This window comes from Callithrix jacchus, chromosome 9 (genome assembly GCF_049354715.1).
Source record: "Callithrix jacchus isolate 240 chromosome 9, calJac240_pri, whole genome shotgun sequence".
Taxonomy (NCBI): domain Eukaryota; kingdom Metazoa; phylum Chordata; class Mammalia; order Primates; family Cebidae; genus Callithrix; species Callithrix jacchus.
This window is the reverse complement of record NC_133510.1, coordinates 58391611-58406881: the sequence shown is the minus strand read 5'-3', so window position 1 is coordinate 58406881 and position 15271 is coordinate 58391611. Positions and strand designations below refer to the sequence as shown.

General features: G+C 31.5%; 1 long non-coding RNA gene across 6 annotated transcripts in view; it reads left to right on the top strand.

The window, feature by feature from the left end:
• LOC118144228 (uncharacterized) overlaps window positions 1–14476 on the top strand; it is a 110903-nt gene extending 96427 nt beyond the window's left edge. For 5 of the 6 annotated variants that reach the window (XR_004728784.3, XR_013522329.1, XR_004728783.3 and 2 more), the window contains 3 exons: window positions 2114–2204; window positions 9541–9617; window positions 10537–14476. This is a non-coding gene — a long non-coding RNA (uncharacterized LOC118144228). The remainder of the gene's footprint in view (window positions 1–2113; window positions 2205–9540; window positions 9618–10536) is intronic. The other variant, XR_008473808.2, reaches the window with a different exon arrangement.
• The last annotated feature ends 795 nt before the right edge of the window (window positions 14477–15271 follow it).

Sequence of the window (15271 nt, the reverse complement as noted above, 5' to 3'; positions counted from 1 at the left end):
TATGAACCACTCCTATGAATGGTATGAAAAGTAACTATGCTATTCTCTTGTGTGTGCATGAAATGTGCGACTGTCTCAGTATAAATGCAAGTTTTAAATAATTCAGACTAAGGTAGTAAACAACTGGGGCCTCATGTGTCCTCTTTTGATTGAGCTCTGCATCATTCCGTGTTGCTTTAAACTGCCTCATATACTCTTTTCTCAGTACTTTTCTGCTAGTTTTGCAGCAATATAAATTTACACATGACAAAATGTGTTGGATGTTATAAAAACCAAACAAAGCAATGGTACTGAGGCTGGGTGAAATGAACATTTTTCTTTGAAACTGAGCACACAGAGTGACTTCTAATAATTCACCATGGACAGCATGAGCTCAGCTATACTAAAATGGTTCAAGAAGCTGGGAAATAATGTCTCTTAGTTCTAGCTGTCAAAGTATAATCACCCCAAGCTCACTTTATTTAATACTCTTTGAAAGTTTGTGGAGGCGACTTTCAGTAATAAGGCTTGACCAACATAACATAAAATTCTACATTCAGCTTTCAAAATATTGACCTTTTTTTTTTTTTTTGCCTGAAGAAAAAATATAGTGAGGGTTCTATAATTAAACTCTAAATAGGACAAATTAAATGACCTGTTTTGTGGTGCCCCAGAAGCTTGTAAGGTCTTGCACATGTGTCTCTGCTCCAAGCTGCTTCAGAGAATAAACTTCAGGTAGCACAGCTGGACTTCTTTTCTCTGGATCCATCATGCCCCTGATCCAACCTCTTTCAAGAATTTGCAGAGGCACTTGCAGGAATATTTGTAGCCATATTCATCCAAACATGCACCATACCCTAGTGTTTGTGATCATATTTCTCTTCTGTGCAAATAGGATTGGAAGGATCATGTTTATACATGCAATAATCCCCTCTTATCTGCATCTGCATATACATACATACACACACATACATATATATATATAAAATTTTAAAACATTTTATACATACACACCTATGGCAAAGTTTAATTTATAAATTAGGCACAGGCAACAATGATAATAAAATAGAACAATTATAACAATATGTCAGCATCACTACTCTTGCACTTGGAGGCCATTTTGAAGTAAAGTAAGGATTACTTAAGCACAGGCACTTCAGTACCAAATCAGTCAATCTGATAATCCAGATGGTTATGAAGTGACTATAGGTGGGTAGCCAACACAGTGTGGATACACTAGACAAAGATAGGATTGATATCTAGGGTGGGATAGACAGAAGCAAGCTAGAGAAAAAAAGTTTTAAGTTTATACTTTAAGTCCTCATCAGAAACCCAAACTAACCCAACATCACTAGAATTAATTGTCAACAGTTTGAAGAATGAGCCATAGTGTGGAATACAAACCAGGTTTTACATTGGCTTCTGGGTATAGTGCAAGCATGGAAGACCAGAATAGCACAACAAAGACTCAAAATTCAATTGGACTTTGAATCATAGCTCACAAATGTGGGGCAGAACAAGTTTTCTGAACCCAAACAGATTTATTTCCTGTGAATATAGCAGAGTTAAAGAGAACACGATTCTCATACCTGTAATTTTTAGCATATAATTAATAATTCTGTATTATACCAAGAACCAGAAAAATCTTAACTCATATGAGAAATGACAATTACCAGATGCCAAGACTGGTATGAAACAGATGTTAGAATATCTAACATGACTTTTAAGGCAGCTGTTATAAACATGCTTCCAGTAACAATTAAAAAAAAAAAAAACCTTTCAAAAGTTAAAAATAGGAGGTCTAAAAAAAAAAAAAAAGAAGATGTCAGAAAGAACCAATTGAAACTTCAGAACTGAAAAATACAATAATTAAAATAAAATACTGGATGGGCTCAGTAACAACATGTAGATGACAGAGGAAAAGCAAGTAAGCAGTGGACATGAAGATAAATCACAGAAACAATATAATTGAAGCAAAAGAAAAAATATATATTAAAAAATAAATTCAAACTCGGGTACCTGTGGGACATTAAAAAATATTTAAAAGTTATACAAAGTTTTTGGTTTCTCAGTGTATGTAAAAATTATGTCATATAGTCTTTTAAATTTGCAGTAACGTTTCTAAACACTCTAGTTGGAACAGGTTTGCTGCCTCATTACTGAAGAGTAGAGATAGGACATAGGTCTCTAGATACAGTGTCGGTGGCCATATTCCCATGATGTGTGTAAGTATTTATTTTTAAAAATAATAATTTCAAAAATGTAATAGAATGTGTTAAATAGTTTTAATAATATAAAAAATGAATACAAAAACTTCTATGTTAAATTGAGTTTATCTCACACAAAACTTTATTAAAAGCATGGTTGATTTGAAGATATTGCTCTATTTTTTTTATAGAAAGAAATATTTCAAATAAAATGTTATTTTTAAACATTTCTGAAAACATACTTCTTAATACAGAGAATATTTAAAATTTATATTAAAAATTTATTTTAATTTTATTGGAAATACATATATAATATATATACTTCATCATGTTGGAAAAAATATAAAAATATATATGTTACATGTATATTTAATTTTAAATATATAAATATAAATACATAAATACATATTACATAAAAGTTATATTTATGTGATTTTATTGGAAATATATAAAATATATAAATATCTGTATATATTTATAGATAAATATATTTTAAGCTCTTAAAATAGCATCTAATTTAAAAAATCTTCAAGTAAACACTTTGGCAGATATGGAATTGAATTTCTACTAATAAAAATTGCAATCATTGGGTGTTTTCTTGAAATATTTTATAATATAATTTTGGTACCTACTAATTGTCTTTTGTAGATAAACAAAATAAGAGCACACATTTTTCTGAAGTAAATTATGCATAAGATTAGTTGGGGAAAAATATATAATACATTTTAAACTCTATTATTTATAATACTTGTTTCTAAATCCTCAAAGTGCTGAACTTTGGCATTCAGAGCTGTGTTTCATATAGAAAACTAATAGCCAATGACAACTCATAACCTGTGTAGCCTACAGAATACTTATGATACTTCTCAGACATTCTTTTATATACAGGAATACCTCAGGGATATGGATGGTTCTGTTCTAGACCACTACAACAAAAACAAGTTACACAAAGTTTCTGGTTTCTCAGTGCATGTAAAAATTATGTCATATAGTCTTTTAAATTTGCAATAGCATGATGTCTATACAGCTCAATTAAAAACACTTTATTTCTAAAGCATGCTGACATGGAGATATAGAATAAGCACATGCTTTTGGAAAAATGGGGCTAACAGACTTGATCAAAGCAGTTTCTACAAATCTTCAATTTGCAAAAAAACACAATTGTGCAATAAAATGCAATAAAATTAGGTTTTTCTGTACTCAACATTGTATTATTAAAAAAAGATGCCCCTTTACAAATTATTATTATTTATTTATACTTTAAGTTCTGGGGTACATGTGTAGAATGTACAGGTTACTTAGGTATATATATGCCATATTTTATTGCAATCACCAATAATGGCCTCCTCTTAATACACAGGAATATAGGATGCTTAATATTGAAGGTCACTATTTAAAGTCTTCATTGCCTACTGAAGTTTAAAATGCTGATTGTTATTAGTGTAATCTGAATTGTCTTAATATAACAAGTGCAGCATAACTTCTTTAATTAATGTTAATTTAATTAGAAGACCAAAGAAAAAAATATTGCCAGTAATAAATTTGCCATGGTATACTGGGCAAATTCAAGCTCTGCACTTCAAGGCAAGGTCAATAAAATTTTTAGAGAAAGTAAAAATTTAGTTGAATAAAGAAAATAACAGGGAAAGATTTTTATTCCATGGATATATAAACTATGCAAACACTAATTAAATAAAATTAAAAATTTTTAAAAAGTAGGGAAATATAAACTATGCAACACTAAAGAAAGCTAAAGTGGCTATATTAATATCAAGTAAACAAAACTTTAGTGCTAAAATAATTACAATTACTAGAAACATAGAGGGTAATTACATAATGGTAAAAACATCAATTCATTAATTTATGAAGAAGACATACAAATTCTAAATGCACATCAACCAAAAGGGGAAAAATAGAACTAAAAGGATAAACAAATAAATGTACAATGTTACAAATTTTAAAACCTGATTGAGTTTCCCATTGCTATTATAACAAATTGCCACAAATTTAGTAGCTTGCATTAGATAAATATCCTAACAATTGGAGGTCAGAAGCCTAAAATAGGTTGATAGGGCTGTGTTCCATTTGAACAATTTAGTGGAAGATCCAGTTTATTTTCTTTCTTTCTTTTTTTTAATTGTACTTTAGGTTCTGCAGTACATGTGTAGATCATGTAGAGTTGTTGCATAGGTATGTACATGGCAAGGTGGTTTGCAGCCTCCATCACCCCATCATCTACATCTGGCATTTATCCCGTGTTATCCCTCTCCACCCCACACTGTCCCTCCCCCAGCCACCCCCAACTGACCCAAGTGTGTGATGCTCCACTCCCTGTGTCCACATGTTCTTATTGTTCAACACCTGCCTATGAGTGAGAACATGTGGTGTTTGATTTTCTGTTCTTGTGTCAGTTTGCTGAGAATGATACTTTTCAGATTTATCCATGTTCCTACAAAGGAACTGACCTCATTGTTTTTTTTATAGTTCTGTAGTATTCCATGGTGTATATGTACCGCATTTTCTTTGTCCAGTCTATAATTGATGGGCATTCGGGTTGGTTCCGGGTCTTTGCTACTAGAAACAGTGCCTCAATGAACATCCATGTGCATGTGTCCTTATAATAGAACAATTTATAATCGTTTGGATATATACCCAGTAATGGGATTGCCAGGTCAAATGGAGTTTCTATTTCTAGATTCTTGAGGAATTGCCACACTGTCTTCCACAGTGGTTGAACTAATTTACACTCTGACCAACAGTGTAAAAGAGTTCCTATTTCTCCACATCCTCTCCAGCATCTGTTGTCTCCAGATTTTTTGATGATCGCCATTCTAATTGGAGTGAGATGATATCTCAATGTGGTTTGATTTGCAATTCTCTAATGACCAGTGATGAAGAGCATTTTTTCATAAGTCTGTTGGCCTCATATATGTCTTCTTTTGAAAAGTGTCTGTTCATGTCCTTTGCCCACTTTTGAATGGGTTTGTTTAATTTTTTCTTGTAAATATGTTTTAGTTCTTTGTAGATTCTGGCTATTAGCCCTTTGTCAGGTGGGTAGATTGCAAAATTTTTTTCCCATTCTGTGGTTGCTGGTTTGCTCTAATGATTGTTTCTTTTGCTGTACAGAAGCTCTGAAGTTTAAATAGATCCCATTTGTCTATTTTGGCTTTTGTTGCCATTGCTTTTGGTGTTTTGGTCATGAAGTCCTTGCCTATGCCTATGTCCTGAGTGGTTTTGCCTAGGTTTTCTTCTAAGGTATTTATGGTGTTAGGTCTTATGTTTAAGTCTTTAATTCATCTAGAGTTAAATTTAGTGTAAGTTGTCAGGAAGGGGTCCAGTTTCTGCTTTCTGCACATTGCTAGCCAGTTTTCCCAACACCATTTATTAAACAGGTAATCTTTTCCCCATTGCTTGTTTTTGTCAGGTTTGTCAAGGATCAGATGGTTGTAGATGTGTGGTATTGCTTCCAAGGCCTCTGTTCTGTTCCATTGGTCTATGTCTCTGCTTTGCTACAAGTACCATGCTGTTTTGAATACTGTAGCCTTATAGTATAGTTTGAAGTCAGGTAGTGTGATGCCTCCAGCTTTTTCTTTTCACTTAGGATTATCTTGGCTATGTGGGCTCTCTTTGTTCCATATGAAGTTTAAAGTGTTTTTTTCCAGTTCTGTGAAGAAGGTCATTGGTAGCTTGATGAGGATAGCTAATATCTATAAATTACTTTGGTCAGTAAGGCCATTTTCATGATACTGATTCTTCCTAACCATGACCATGGAATGTTTTTCCATCTGTTTGTATCTTCTCTTATTTCCTTGTGCAGTGGTTTGTAGCTTTCCTTGAAGAGGTCCTTTACATCCTTTGTTAGTTATATTCCTAGGTATTTTATTCTCTTTGTAGCAATTGTGAATGGCAGTTCCCTCTTGATGTGGCTCTGTTTTAGTCTGTTATTGGTGTATAGAAATGCTTGTGATTTTGGCACATTGATTTTGTATGCTGAGACTTTGCTGAAGTTGCTTATCAGTTTAAGGATATTTTGGGCTGAGATGATGGGGTCTTCTAAATATACAATCATGTAATCTGCAGATAGAGACAATTTGACTTCTTCTTTTCTTAACTGAATACCCTTTATTTCTTTTTCTGGCCTGATTGCTCTGGCTAGAACTTCCAATACTCTATTGAATAGGAGTGGTGAAAGAGGGCATGCTTGTCTACTGCCAGATTTCAAAGGGAATGCTTCCAGTTTTTGCTCTTTCGGTATGATTTTGGGCATGGATTTGTTGTAAATAGCTTTTATTATTTTGAGGTACCCTTCATTGATACCTAGTTTATTGAAGTATTTTGGCATAAAGGGCTGTTGGAGTTTATTTTCTTATCCAGCATTTAGGGATGATCTGAATTCCGTGGCTTGCGGTGGTCTCTTCCTTGCATCCCTCTGGCCTCTGCTTCCATCATGACATCTCCTTTTTCTGTCTCGTATCCTGTTTCCTCTCTCTTAGAAGGATCATCAATAATACATTGGGCCTGGCCAAGCAATCTGAAAGAGTCTCCCCATCTGAAGATTGTTAACTGAATGGGTGGAGACATTTTGCCATGTAAGGACAAATATTTGTACACTCTTGAGACTAAGACATGAATATCTTATAGTGGCCATATTCAGCTTACAATATTTATTCCACATCAATTGATTGATCCATTAAACTGAAAATTATCAAAAATACAAAATAACTAAATAACACAACCAACAAGCAAAATCTACTGGATATTTATGAAACACTGTATGCAGCAACTGAATATGTATTCCTTATAAGCTTATACAGAATATTTAAGAAAATTGCCAATATCCTGTTTTATAAAAAATTATTAACATATTCCTAAGAATTGAAATTATATGAAGCATGTATTTTCATAATAAAAATAGAATCAAACAATAAAATCAGTAACAGAGAGATAATACCAAATACCTGAAAATTAAACATCACATTTGAAAACAATCTGTAAATTAAAAAAAAATACCACAGAAAATTAAAATACATATTTAGCTAAGTTTAATAAAAATTAAACTTAAAAATATCTCCCAGTTGTATCTAAAGCAGTACTTTTAGAATAAATGATAGCAATAAATGCTTTTATTAAAAAAGAAAACATTCTCAAATTAATAATCTAAGTTCTTACCCTGGTAAACCAATAAAGAGAAGCAAACTAAAACTAAAACAAGCAGGACAGAACTCAATAAAACAGAAAACAGAAAAATAATAAAGTTAATTAAACAAAAAGAGTGTCTTTGAAAAGATCAATTAAAATCAATAGAAGATCAATAAAATCAAAGCTTTAGAAATATGGACAAATAAAAAAGGAAAAAGACAAAAATCACCGTTGTCTGAAATGAAAGAATAGTAGCCTCTAAGACCCACTGTCATTTAAAAAATATGAGAAACTCTTATGCACATATTTTCAGCATTTAGATGAAATAAACTATTTGTAGACCACAATCAAAAATTAATAATAAGTAGCTAATACAAATAGTTTTGTAACAGTTAATGGAATAAAATTTCTTGTAAAACTCTTCTTAAATGGTCTTCCATCCCAGATGATTTCATTCTTAAACTATTCAAAATCTTTAAAAATAAATAATACCAATTGTGTATGATCATTTCCAGAAACTAGAAGATAAAATACTTCACGATTGTTTTATAGGGTCAACATTATGCACATATATATAAACTTCACACAAATCTTTCATAAGCACAAAGATACTCAAATATTAGCAATTCACAGTTATACATGGGATGTATGAAATATGCATATGTGTGTATATATACATATATAAATGTAGATAAATATAAATATGTGTATATATGTACATATATAGAGATATAAATATATTTGTGTAAATATAAATGTGTATGTGTGTGTGTATGTGTATATATATATATATATATATATATATACATGTAAATATAGAAAGAGAGACAGACAGAGGAGAGAGAAAATTATACAGTACCTACAAGAGATTTTATTCCATGAATATCAAGCTGGTTAAATGTTTAAAAAAACAACTAATATAATACAACCTATTGACAAGCCAAAGATAAAACACCACATGATTCCATCATTTGAAACAAAAATCTATTTGGTAAAATTGAACATTCAGTCATTACAAAAACTACCAGCAAACTAAAAAATATAACATGATTAAAAAAAAACCTACAACAAATCTATGGTGGTTTTCAGACTTATTGATAAACACTGCTTTTCTCTTAAATTGGGAACAAAGCAAGGATATTGGCTCACAATTTTCATTAAAAAAAAGTGTGGACGTTTTAGTACATTAAAGCAAGAAAAGAAACAAATGACATAGATTGCAAAGGAAAAATTAAAATTCCTACTTGCAAGTGGCATGAGCATCTTCGTAGACAATCAGAAGGAATCTACAAAAAACTCCCTAAAACTAATAAATGAGTTAACTAATTTATGGGATATAGATCCTCACACACAAAAAATTCATGTTTATACATGTTAGCAATAAATATTTGGAAAGTAAAATTGTTTTTAAGTTTTTGACTTACAGAAAAATTGGGGAGAGAATATACACAACCCAGATTTCCTTTAGTACATTAGTGTGATACATTTGTAATCATTAGTGAACCAATATTAATACATTATTATTATTTTATTGATTGATTGTATTATACTTTAAGTTTTGGGGTACATGTGCAAACTAAAATTAAACAGAATATCATTTAACATTTGCCAAAGTTGAAAACAAGTAAAAAGAAAAAAATTCTCTAAAAATGAATACCACAGCATCATAAACATCAAATTCTGCATACATCAATAGGACATTAAACATATGTTAGAACAAATTTAAATATTTATATAAAATTTCTGGAAATAAAACCTGTTGAAAAATGTTTTGTCACCAAGACAAATCTAGGCCCAAATAGCTTTACCAAGTAACTCTTCCATATACATACAGATGATACAACACCAGTTTTTTACAAACTCTTCCAGAAAATAGAAAAAAGAGGAAACACTTCTTAGGCTATGAGCCAATGGTAAACTTGATTTCAAAGCCTGATGAAAATATTCTAAAAGGAAAAGAAAAAGATAATTATTTCATAAGAGGTAGATGAAAATACTCTTCAGAAATATTAGCCAATGAGTATCCTTCAAATATAAAAAAAATACATCATGAATAAGTGGGGTTTCCTTCAGATAAGCAAGAGTAGATTACTGTTAGAAAATCAATCCAATTTATAGATAAATAATATAAAGAAAAATATATGATTATTTGATCAATGCTGTATAATTATTTCAAGAAATAAAATGGTAAACTCAAAGGGAATTTATTTTTCAGATAAAGAACATGTACCACAAAAATCTACAACAGTTATACTAATTGAGAAGACCTTGACAACTTTATCCTGGAATCAGGTATAAAAGAAAAATATCTGCTATCATCATTTCTATTCAACATTGTATTAGAGGTTCTAGCTAGTTCAACAAAACAAGCAAAATAAATAAGGTATAAATATTAGAAGAAATTAAACTGTAATAATTCAGAGATAACTATGATTTTAGAAAATGCCAAAGAATATATAGGCTATCATAATTAATTAATATGTGATTTTAGCAATCTGGGATCATGTTTAATTAGCATTAGATTAGCATTAGAAATACAAAAAGCATTAGAAATAGAGAAATATAAGAAAGTTAATTTTCTTGCTGTCTGGCACCAAAAACTCATAAAAATAAATTATAAAATTATTTAAACTTAGTTTAAAAGAAACAAATGTTACAAATCTAAGGAGATATATATTAAGGCCTCTACAAACACACATAAAAAACTACAAACATTCTGAACATAGGATTTCTAAATAAATGGAGAGATATACAATGATTATTAACTAACGACTTAAAGTGAAATAAAAATTAGTTCTCACCAAAATGTTTTATATGCTCAAAGCAGTTTCACATAACATTTTAAAAGTTGGGTTTCTGACTAGTTTTTATTAAAACTCACATAGAAACTCACAAGACAGAATATTTTCAATGAAAAAGAAGAGTTGCTGGATTTACCCTACTAGATATCAAAGAACCTGACATAATGTGTTATGAATTCATACATTTAGCTGTTGTCATTATGACATTTAAACTTTTCAATATACAAAATGAAGAATGCATAAATAGTACAACATATATAATTTCAGCACCAGAGCAGGCACACTCTTCAAATGATTTAGGTGTTGAATAACCTAAAGCCTTAGAGAAAAAGAGGCTCACACCTGTTTTTAATAAATGAACAAGTCCCAAGAACAGGAACTAAACTGAAAACTCCCATTTTTTTTTTCAGATTTATGCATAAATTATTCTACCTCCAACAGATGTTTTAAGAAAATTGTCAGAAGGAAATAACATCACCAATATGGCAGAAACTTTCCAGTGGTCATCCCCTACAGAAACATCAATGTACACAACTGTCTGTTTATAAAAATAGCTTCACATGTACTAAGGAATTGAAGTGAGAGGATTACAGTAGCTGGATGTTTATCTGAAATAAGAAAACCATAGTGAAGGTAGGAAGAACAGTTTTACATTATTCAGATCACTCCTCTCCCCAAACTAGGCAGCTCAGTGATAAGAGAGATACTCTCTACATAGGGAAGAAGAGAGCATTAAAAGGATCACACAACATAATAAAGCATGATTTATTCTTAAGTTGCACAGATGCTTTAATATGTAAATAAATGTGATACAACACATTAACATAATAAAAGATAAAGACTAAATGATCATCTCAATAAATGCAGAAAAATTTGACATAATTTGACATATATCCATGATAAAATTTCTTAACAAATTAGGCATAGAAAGAATGTATTTCAACATAATAAAGACTGTTTGTGACAAGCTGCAGCTAACATTACAATTACCAGTAAAAAGCTGAAGCTTTCCTCCAAGATAAGAAATAAGACAAGAATGCTCACCCTCACCACTTCTTTTCAATATAGTTCTGGAGGTCCTATTGAGAGAAATTAGAAAAAATATATATTTTTAAACATACAGATTGGAAACAAAGAAGTAAAATTGTTTCTATTCCTGATGACATGATCTCATATGGAGAAAACTCTGAAATCTCCACCCGAAAATGCTTAGAATTAGTTTTAAAAACTCAATAAAGTGGAAGGATACAAAATCAGCAAACAAAACATAGTAGAATTTCTGTACACTTATAATGGACTATCCAAAAATTAAATCAAGACAACAATCCCACTATAATATCATAAAAAATTAAATACTTAGGAATAATTCTATCCAAGCAGGAGGAAGAGCTGTACACTGATTACTATAAAACATTAATGAAAGGAATTAAAAATGATACAAGTATATGAAAATATATCTCTTGTTCATAGATTGAAAGAATTAATGTTACCATAATGTCCATATTACCCAATGCAGTCTACAGATACAATGTAATTTCTATAAAAATTCCAGGAGTTTTTCAGAGAAATAGAGAAAATCATCTTAAAATTTATATAAAACTACACAAGACATAAAATAGCCAAGACAATCTCAAGCAAAGAGAACAAAACTGAAGATATACTACCTGATTTCAAAATATATAGTTGTCAAAATATTATCACCCTGGCATAGTAATCAAAACAAAACTATAGTAATCAAAGCATCATAGTACTGGCATAAAAACAACATATATTCCAATGGAACAGAATAAGGATCCCAGAAATAAATCCACACAGTTAAGGTCAATTAGTCTTTTAGAAACATGTCAATAACACATAATGGGGAAAGGATAGTGTCTTCAAAAAATGGATCTAGGGGCCGGGCGCGGTGGCTCAAGCCTGTAATCCCAGCACTTTGGGAGGCCGAGACGGGTGGATCACGAGGTCAAGAGATCGAGACCATCCTGGTCAACATGGTGAAACCCCGTCTCTACTAAAGATACAAAAAATTAGCTGGGCATGGTGGCGCGTGCCTGTAATCCCAGCTACTCAGGAGGCTGAGGCAGGAGAATTGCCTGAACCCAGGAGGCGGAGGTTGTGGTGAGCCGAGATCGCGCCATTGCACTCCAGCCTGGGTAACAAGAGCGGAACTCTGTCTCAAAAAAAAAAAAAAATGGATCTAGGAAATCTTGATATCCACATGCAGAAGAATGATATCCTGTCTTTATCTCACATCATATATAAAAATCAACTCAAAAATGGATGAAAGTCTTAAATACATAACTCATGAAACTGAAAAAGTATTAATAAAAATACAAAGTAAGTTCTTGATGTTGGTCTGGACACTGATTGTTTTTTTAATGTTCATTTAGATATGACCCCAGAATCACAGACAACAAAAGTAAAAGATAGAAAATAGAATTGCATCAAACTAAAAAGCTTCTACACAGCAGAGGAAACAATTAACAGAGTGAAGAGAGAACCTATAGAGTGGGAAAATGTATTGGAGTTTAATACTTAAAAATATATATAAGGAATTTATATAACTCAATAGCAAAGAAAGAAATGAACAAACTAAAAATGGGCAAAGTACCTGAATAGACATTACTCAAAAGAAGACACATAAATTGGCTTTGTACTGTGGCTCACAGCTGTAATCCCAGCACTTTGGAAGGCCGAGAGAAGCAGATCATGAGGTCAGGAGTTCAAGACCAGCCTCACCATCGTGGTGAAACCCTGTCTCTACCCGAATTAGAAAAATTAGCTGAAAATGGTGGTGTGTACGTGTAATCCCACCTACTTGGGAGGCTGAGGCAGGAGAATCCCTTCAACTGAGGAGGAGGAGGTTGCCATGAGCCTAGATGTGCCACTGCACTCCCACCTGGGCAACAGAGCAAGTCTCTGCCTCAAAAAGAAAAGAAAAAAAGAAGATGGCATAAAGATTGCCCCCAGGCATATGAAATGCTGCTCAACATCAGTAATCAATGCAGATCAAAACCACGTCAAGGGATCCTTTCGGTTGGTGTGGATATGGAGACAAAAAATGAACCCTTGCATAACTTGGTTAGAATGTAAATTAGTACAACTACTATGAAAAACTGTAATGAGGTTCCTCAAAAAATTGAAAATAGAACTACCATTTGATCCAAAATACACATAGGAAATGAAGTCATCATATCAGAGATATGCCTGGTTCCCATTATTCTTAAAATTTCATTCACAATAGCCAAGATATGGAACCAACCTATGAGTGTGTCAGTGGATGAACTGATTTCTTTTAAAAACGATATGTATATTCAGCGGAATATTATTCAGCCTTAAAAAAAAATAAGGAAATACTGCCATTTGCACTACATAGGTGAAGCTAGAAAACATTATGCTAAGTAAAATAAGCCAGACCCAGAAGGACAAATCTTGAGTGATCACACACACACACACACACACACACACACACACACATATATATGTAATCTAAAAATGTCAAAATCACAGAAGGAAGTAGAATGGTGGTTACTAGGGGTTGAGGATAAGTGGGGAGACTTTGCTCAGAGTAGAAAGTTTCAGTTAGAATGAATAAGTTGTGTAGATTTATTGTATGGTAACTATTGATAATGACACTATTATATACCTAAAAAATTTTAACAAAGATTTTAATGTTTTCACAACACACAAAATGAGTTCATATTTGCAGGGCTTCCTTAGTAATCTTTCATCAAGTATTAAAACATTAGAAAACTAGTGAGTAGTGTATGCAAATGATACTCAGTTACATTAAAGAATATTCATCTAGGTCCCGTTGAAACTAATTTGCAAGTGGCAGAAGAGTTAAGAAGACACAAGTAAGCTGAAGGGAGAAAAAAATGTAGAAATGCAAAAGCAAAAACAGAGTCACTTCAAAACACATGTTTATTTTTAAGTCTTTATTGTCCTTTAAAATGCAAAATTTAGTTATTTTTTTAATTAGGCAGTTTAAGAATTATAGTAGTTGTTAGTTGCTGTATAACTGAATTTTATTTTATTTAGAAAAGTATAATTAATGCCAACTTAAATTGGATTTCACATTCATTTGTTTCCACTTATAATTTGTTTCACTACCAATTATGGCATTCAGTCTCAGCAGAGTTACCAGCACCTTTCTGTAACTTTTGTTGCTGTTTTGTACTTAGCTACTTTTCCAGGTTCATTCAAAAAAATTTTAAGGTGTTTTTTATGTGAGATACACTGGGCTATTTTCAGTAACATAAAACAAGCAAAGATTTTCATTACCTGAAAGAAATACATGATTTTTAGAAAAAAGCAAAATTACTAAATATTCAAGTATTCACACTCTTTTTTGGCCACATATTTGTATTAACATTCTCATGGAAATAAAATATATTGTTTAATAATTGAGAATTATTTCAATTATTACAACATGTACTAATTAGTTGATATATATTTCCCATTCTAAAGCATAACTTGCACAAAGCAAATATCATATTTTATCATTCTTATGCCCTGTGCATATCAGGATATTGCTCATATAAAATTATTCAGAAAACGCTACAGGAAAATGGCTGTGCTGTTAATGGCATTAACACATAGAGAAGGACATATAAAGGATGAAAGGAAGTAATATGATGATGGTTGGCTTTTGATATTTCCATTTAAATTTTGATTCGTGTATAATACTTATAAATAGCATTAAAGAAAGATAAATACAAATAAAGGTTAGTAAGGCTGAAAAGAAATAACTGAAAAGATAGAAAACATAGTATGATATGAGTCAATATGGAACTTTTTTTGTTATTTTTTATTTTTGTGGATACGTAGTAGATGTGTATATTTACAGAGTATGAGTTACTTGGAAATAGGCCAGCAATGTATAATAATCACATCATGGAAGATGGGATATCTATCCTCTCAAGCATTTATCCTTTCTATGAGTTACAAATAATTAAATTGTACTATGCCTGTTATTTTAAAACCTACAGTTAATTATTATTGAATTATTGATTATAGTCACTCTGTTGTGCTATCAAAGACTAGGTCTTATTCGTTTCCCACAACAATCTACTGCCCTTCTTAGCCTCTGATAGCCTTTATTCTACTCCATCTGCATAAGTTCAATAGTTTTGATTTTGGGAT